The sequence below is a fragment of the Crinia signifera genome, chromosome 1 (assembly GCF_055691185.1).
Source record: "Crinia signifera chromosome 1, ASM5569118v1, whole genome shotgun sequence".
Lineage (NCBI taxonomy): Eukaryota > Metazoa > Chordata > Amphibia > Anura > Myobatrachidae > Crinia > Crinia signifera.
In genome coordinates, this window is record NC_139217.1 from 343,753,676 (window position 1) to 343,761,787 (window position 8,112).

An 8,112-nucleotide genomic window follows, 5' to 3' on the forward strand; every position below is an offset into this window, starting at 1 on the left:
GACACAGCACAGTGAGCAATGCCGCACTGAAAACAACCTAACCTTAAAGAAAGTTCTTTTATAGTTGAAGCTGGCTGGGGATTGGTTGCCGGCATCAGGTGACAGAGAAGTGAATTTGCATTAATGGTGCAGCGGTCATCTGACTGAGTTCAGCATTGTGGCACCCAGCAGCCAAAGCCAGCCGAAGCTGCCCCGGGTGGAACCCCAGAGATGCTTGTCTTATCAGCACACAGACTCCGGCAGGCACGGAGTACAGGAATCTTGGACAAGACCAAATAACGAGGGCCCCAGTGAAACCTTTGAGCAGCCGGGACAGCATCCAGAATGTCAAGTAATGGGGTCTGTAGCTGGGGTATGTTCCCAGGGCGTTTTATGACAAGTTTTTGAAGATTTAAATTTGATCATTAAAATAACCCATGTTGTTTTTGATAAACGTTGCCACTATGAATGATACTGTTGGTGGCAACCTCTTACCTTGTATATGGTGCATAAGATTGTGTCATTCTATTTTATATACGTAAGGAATTAAGCTTCAGCTTACTGTATCTATCATAAAGATGATCATTGAGCGGTTCCGGCATTGTTGGGACGGCAGCACAGCACTTAGCTCCGTTACCGCCCCGGCCAGCTCATCTCTGCACGCCACCCACACGCCGCACAGCATGCAGCTGACTCCTGTAGGCAACCAGGGTAATGTACCAGCCTTCCACTTGTCACCTGTTTAGCCTTAATAGATACTACCCACACATTCAATTGCAACCCCTGATACTATTTACTCCGACTCATTCAGACCCCTCTTTGTCAGTTGTCAATGTCTTGTCTCCCCCATCCTCCAACCCTTTCCCCCTCCCCTATCCTAAGGTTGTTCTCTTCCATTGGAAGTGTTTAAGTGTCCCTTATGTACATCTGATTTAAATATTATATGTTATTGGCTGATTTTACTTATGCCTAGATACATTAATTGTATTTAATTTTGCAATACTTATGACCCCACTCCACGGGATATACTTTTATATTGAATCGTATTTCTCCCCTTCTCCAATTCGTATAGCTTCTTAATGATAAGCTAACGATTCGAAATGACTGTACTGTTGTTTACTCTCAAATGTCTATTTCCTTCTTGATGCCGCCAGTCACTTAGAAACATAGAAACATAGAATTTGACGGCAGATAAGAACCATTTGGCCCATCTAGTCTGCCCCTTTTTTTACCCTTCAGGTAAACTCAACCCTTTTTAATCCTTATTTCTTTGTAAGGATATTCATATGCCTATCCCAAGCATGTTTAAATTGTTCTACTGTCTTAGCCTCTACCACCTCTGATTCCACTTATCCACTACCCTTTCTGTGAAGTAATTCTTTCTAACATTTCCCCTGAACCTACCTCCCTCCAGTTTCAGTGCATGTCCTCGTGTTTTATTACTTCTTTTCCTTTAAAGAAAATTTCCCTCCTGTACTATGTTAAAACCCTTGATATATTTGAAGATTTCTATCATGTCCCCCCTTTCCCTTCTCTGCTCCAAACTATACATGTTAAGATCTTTTAGTCTATCCAGGTAAGTTTTGTGATGTAGGCCATGCACCATTTTAGTTGCCCTTCTCTGTACACTCTCCAATGTATTTATATCCGGTACTTGTGTAGTTTCACGGCTTGTTGCACTCTGTTTATTTGTTTATTATTAATGTATCTCAATTATTCACAGACAATGCTTCCTTGGCAAAATTTTATTTGTTTTACTTATTATACACTTGAAAAATCTTTCCAATAAAAAATGTATAAAAAAAAAAAAATATGATCATTGATATATCCTGTCAACAGTTGCAGTATCAGTTTTTGTTGGCAGTCTTTTACTGTATGTTATCTTGAGACAATGTCATGTTATGCCTTTATAGATGGTAGGAAGTGGTTTGAGGATGTAACTGACACATTCAGTAAAATTACTTAATGTAAAAAAATGTCAAAAATCATGAAGATGCCTACTTTTAGTATGCTACTTATTTAAGTGAACAATAAGCCATATCCAAGACTTCCTCCTGTGCTAGTCCCAATTTATGGAACTCTTAGTGGGGTCTATGTACTAAGCCTAAGGGGGTTATTTTGACCAGATTCATGCTCTGCTAAATTACAGAATGCAAGGATCAGGTATACGTGCCCAGCCTGAGTGAAATCTCACAATTGCTTAGCACGGCTGCTTGCGAAAATTAGCTGGATCGGCGAATACTTGCAAATCCATTTGCAAGCTACTCACCATTTTATATATATGCAGTCTTTGTGTAGCCCAGGACTTACTCAGCGGCTGCGATAGAATCGGTCAAGTCAGAGCCATAGCTGACGTCACAGGATTTCCCCACAAACGCTTGGGCATGCCTGCGTTTTCCCTGACACTCCCGGAAAATGGTCGGATGACAACCACAAATTTCTGTCAATCAACGTGCGTACAGCCATCGATAAAAAAATTATCTATAATCAGTAGGCATGTGCAGTCTATCAATAATCAAACTCGCAGGCATGGGTTCAGGTCTTAATAACCCCTTAAGATAGTGATATAGTTGATGAGTACCAACCAATAAGTTGCCATGTTACAAGCGCACAACAGTGATTAACTCTGAAGCAGGCCCTGTTTTGAAAAATTACAGGGGATTGTTGGCTAGTTTCTCCACACTCTCTCCAAGGCTTAGTAAATAGTTCCAAGTGTCACTAGTGAGCAAAGTATTGCAGAGCCAATACTTCCTGTTTAAATTCTATTAGTAAATTATGTAAAAAGGTTTTATGAAATTGGAAATGTACTTTAAGGCAGCTTTATGTCTTGACGAAGAAGTGCGGAAATTGGTATTGCAAACTCTGCACTTCTACGCATTCCCACGCACCAGAACACACATGGCGAGCCCTGAAAATGCGATCACAGCAGATTACAGTTTCAGTGACAGCCAGGGGTGGTGATGGGCAGCAATGACATGACAGTGTTTGTGGGATCGATCCGGACAAAGCAGAAATGTCTGGACTGCATGGAGAGGGGGGGTGCCTGTGACATCACACACAGCCACTGTGACCATGTCCTGTGCTGGGCAGCCCCCTCCCAAGGCCTATTGCAAAATGGCAGCTGAAGGCCTGATCTAGACCCAGGTACATATCTCTGAAAAACATAAATTGCGATTTCCAGAGGTCTGCGAATGTGCGCACCCAATTGTAGTTTAAGTAGTAATGGGGTGGCAATAATAAAATAACTACTATTACCTATCAAGAGGCGCAGCTGTGCTCAGTGTATTAATCACAACATTTTATGCAATTTAGTATTTTTATATAAATTAAATAATAAATCATTAAAGAATACTACAAATCTACCACTCGGAGGTAGTGTCGCAGCAACTGTGTGATGTCACACACAGCAGCTGCGACCCCGAACATGGCCGGCCTAGCAATGTACCCACAAAAATTTGCCCTGTGCTGGGCGGACCCCTGAATCCCACTGCCTACATTGATGATGAATGCCTAATGATTATATCATTGAGCAGTGACTATACATGTGTATGACAAACTACATGTTACGGCTTTCTCTATTGTAATCCCTGAAGAATGAATTTATAAATTGTTGAATCTTAGTCCTCCCCTTCCTGTCCCATCCCATACTTCCCTATTGTGTTACTTACCCGTTCACAATGCCTTTTTGGCTGGTATGTCCTGGCTCTCCAGTGGCAGCAATTGAAGTTTAGGCCAGTATGCACTGAGTTCAAAAAGTCCCTCTGCAGAGACTGTGTTCTAAGTGATTTGACTACATAATTGTTTTTAAACTCTATAATTAAATGGGCCATCTCCTGCTGCAGGGTCTCTGGGGGCTCTGTGATTCCCCACTGTCTTTTTCCCATTCTGACATCGCACAGCTGCAGAGACGTTCTGCAGCCAGGGACAGTGCTCACAGTGGAGGGACTCATGTATAATAGATAGAAATAAGAGACAGATGACATGCAGAAAATGTGTACTGCAAATTTAAGTACTTTACAAGCTATACTGTACAAGAAATGGAGTTGTGTATCCCAAAAGGCAGCATTTATCAACCCACTCCAACATCCCCTGGCCCCCCGTTCTTTCCGCGGCCAACCTTGAAAGTGGTAGGTTCTGTGAGGGTGATGACGGTGATCTCGGCATTGAATAGCTGGGCTACAATGACACAATAATGCATCCACGCCCCTGTGCCACCCACTTATGTTGAAACCACACCCCTGCTATTCTGACCTGGATGCACTCACCCGCATAGGGCAGCCAGAACGTCGGTAAGCATAGTATAAGCTGACTGGCCTTTTTCCTTTTCTGCAGAGCTGTGCAGTTTACAGGGGTCTGATAAATCACTTAATTCACATGTGGGGCTGTATGTACTGAGGTCCAGGTTAAGCAGCCATGTTGGATGCTGGCCAATATCAGACTTTATTTTAAGGGGCAATCATTTAGAAGGCAAAAACAATGAGTTGTACATGATTGCGTCCCACACTGCCGCCGAACTCAGTCTTTATTACACCTGGCTCATGTTTGGTTAAACTGGTCACTGGTGATATACAGTATGTATCCTTTTAATCCATTTATATATTACTTCTCTGTTTGGGCAGTATTAATGCCATCTGATGACATAGAAACATAGAATTTGATGGCATGGAACAGTGGTTCCCAACCATTTTTCTCTCCCGTACCCCTTGAGTAGGCTTTTTTTTTATTTCTGAGTACCCCCTCCTCTCAATTTAAAATGTACACAGTACTTACAAGTGGAGTGGAAGTGAGCAGTCCTTATGCCTGTCCTTATATTAAGGAGTAATGAAGGAGTAGTGGGCGGTCAGGAATTGTGTCCCCAAGTGTCTGGCCACTGCAGATAGAAGCGGAGGTGATGCGACATGGTTCATCTCCACAGCAATGGAAGATTTCTACCACACACACACACACACACACACACACAGGGCCGGCGCCACCACTAGGCAAGGTTAGGCATTTGCCTAGGGCGCCGGCCACTGGAGGGCGGTAGTGAGCTGGCCTGGCCAGCAGCAGCAGGAGGAAGCTGCTACGCACGTCGACGACGCCTCGCTACCGCATAGGAGATAGTCGGAGGAGGAACAACAAGACAGCGACGAGGCAGAGACTACAACACAACTGCAGCTCAGCTGAGCTTGTTGTAAGTATAATTCGGACCCCCGTCCCCCCGCCCGTGTACATGGCTACTACCGCCAGGCGCCAGCGCTGACAGACAGTAGTCAGTCAGTCGCTGTCGCCCGGCCCTGTCATCAGGCCGCGGCGCCAGGAGCAGCCAGCGGGAAACTTCGGCGGCGGGCGGCGGCAGCTCCTGCCCCTGCCCCCGCTGGCAAACGGTGAATTCACTGCCCCCCCCCCCCACCCGGTGCCGTGCCCGTGCTGCGCTGTGAGTGACCGACACAGGCTCAGCAGCAGGCCTGCAAATCTCCGGCGGGTGGAGGAGCCGCCGCCGCCGCCCGCCCCCTCCTACCCAGCTACTCTGTTCACTGTGCACACAATCTGCCACCCACTGCCAGTCATCTGGACGGTGGCGCGGTGGCAGCAGAGGCAGACCAGTTAATTATCATTTTACAAGGTGCGCAGCGCAGCGCTCCCTATGTCAATGAGGGGGGGGGGGGAGGGGGGTCACCTCCTATAGGATGGTGCGTGGCAGTAATTTTTTTTTTTAACAAGGTGTCGCTTCCTCCATCTATAAGGGGGGGGGGGTCATCTCCTTATAGGAGATGACCCCCCCCCCATAGAGGGAGGAAGCGACACCTTGTTAAAAAAAAAAATTACTGCCACGCACCATCCTATAGGAGGTGACCCCCCTCCCCCCCCCTCATTGACATAGGGAGCGCTGCGCTGCGCACCTTGTAAAATGATAATTAACTGGTCTGCCTCTGCTGCCACCATTCGGACCACACAGGGAGGCTGTAATCACCCCTTCCCCATGTCCCTGGTGATAGCTATCACAGGGAACCCCTGTACAAGACACCCCCCGGACAGGACACCCCCCGGACCGGACCCTACAAGCTCCGGACTGCAGATTGTGATGTCCTGTCTGGCGGTCCGGAGTGTAGTCCGGTCCGGTTTTTACATAGTCCCGTGTTTATAGGTAACTGGCAGCTGTGCATATTATGTATATAAAGGTGCGTACACACTGCTGCAATTAGTCATGAAATCGCTGGCAAAATGGTCGCTCAGTGACCATATTGCCAGTTATTTCATGTGCAGCCAGCGATAAATGGCTGGGAGCGCGCTCCCGCGGCCAGCCCTTCATGGTCGCTGGTCGCAGGAGCTTGCTCCTCCGATTCTCCCCCAAAATTGCTGGTCGCCGGTGCACAAAGCACTGTGCACCAGCGACAAGCGACACATACTAGTCCAGGGCCGGCCGTGTCACCGCCCACCCGCCGTGTCACCGCCCACCCGCCGTGTCACGGAGCCAGCTCCTGCTTCTACAGTACCTCCGTTTCTCTGCCCGCGCTCACAGCAGCATCTCCCCCATAAGCACGCTAGTCCTGCACAGCCGCACTATCCAGTAAGTGCATAGGCTGTTGTAGAGGGCATTGGTGTTGGGCAGCATGATTATGTTCATGCTGCCCATCGATGGTGATTTGCACCATCGGTGGGCAGCATGAGCATTACCATGCTGCCCCACACCAATAGTATGTGACGTTAAAAAAAATGAAGGGGCATTGGTGTCGGGCAGCATGATTATGTTCATGCTGCCCATCGATGGTGATTTGCACCATCGGTGGGCAGCATGAGCATTACCATGCTGCCCCACACCAATAGTATGTGACGTTAAAAAAAATGAAGGGGCATTGGTGTCGGGCAGCATGATTATGTTCATGCTGCCCATCGATGGTGATTTGCACCATCGGTGGGCGGCATGAGCATTACCATGCTGCCCCACAACAATAGTATGTGGCATTGAAAAAATGAAGGGGGCATTGGTGTCGGGCAGCATGATTATGTTCATGCTGCCCATCGATGGTGATTTGCACCATCGGTGGGCAGCATGAGCATTACCATGCTGCCCCACACCAATAGTATGTGACGTTAAAAAAAATGAAGGGGCATTGGTGTCGGGCAGCATGATTATGTTCATGCTGCCCATCGATGGTGATTTGCACCATCGGTGGGCAGCATGAGCATTACCATGCTGCCCCACACCAATAGTATGTGACGTTAAAAAAAATGAAGGGGCATTGGTGTCGGGCAGCATGATTATGTTCATGCTGCCCATCGATGGTGATTTGCACCATCGGTGGGCGGCATGAGCATTACCATGCTGCCCCACAACAATAGTATGTGGCATTGAAAAAATGAAGGGGGCATTGGTGTCGGGCAGCATGATTATGTTCATGCTGCCCATCGATGGGGATTTGCACCATCGGTGGGCGGCATGAGCATTACCATGCTGCCCCACACCAACCCATGTCAATCATAAATGAATTTAAATAGAGGGTAAAAAAAATCTAGTCAAAATTGCTAGCAATTTTCAGGGAAAATTGCTGGTCCCTCTGAAAAACTGGAAACTGAGCAATATATTGCTGAGAAATATATTGCGGAGATATATTGCAAGTACACTGAGCAATATATTACTCAGCAATATATTGCAAGCAATATATTGCTAGCAATATATCTCCCCCGTGTGTACACACCATTAGCACTGAGTTGCAATCTAAAGGTGCGTACACACGGGGGCGATTTTGTAAAAAATCGCGGGAAATATGGTCGCTGAGCGACCATATTGCCCGCAATGGGAGTGTGCACCAGCGATATATCGCCGGGTGCGCACTCCCGTTTTTGCCCCTGTGGTGATCGCTGGTCGCAGGAACATGCTCCTGCGACCAGCTGATTACCACTGCCGGGCTCCCCCCAGCAGTTTCTTTTTCATCAGCGACCAAGTCAATTGTGTATGTGAGAAGTTGGTAGGGTGGCGGGTGGTGGTGGTGGGGGGGGGGGGCGCTATCCTGTAGGTTTGCCTAGGGCGCCTAGATGCCTTGCACCGGCCCTGCACACACACACACACACACACACACACACACACTACAGTAAGTGTTTGGTAGGAGCCAAGTAACCTACCAGTTTGACACTTTTAAGTAGTCAAAAAAA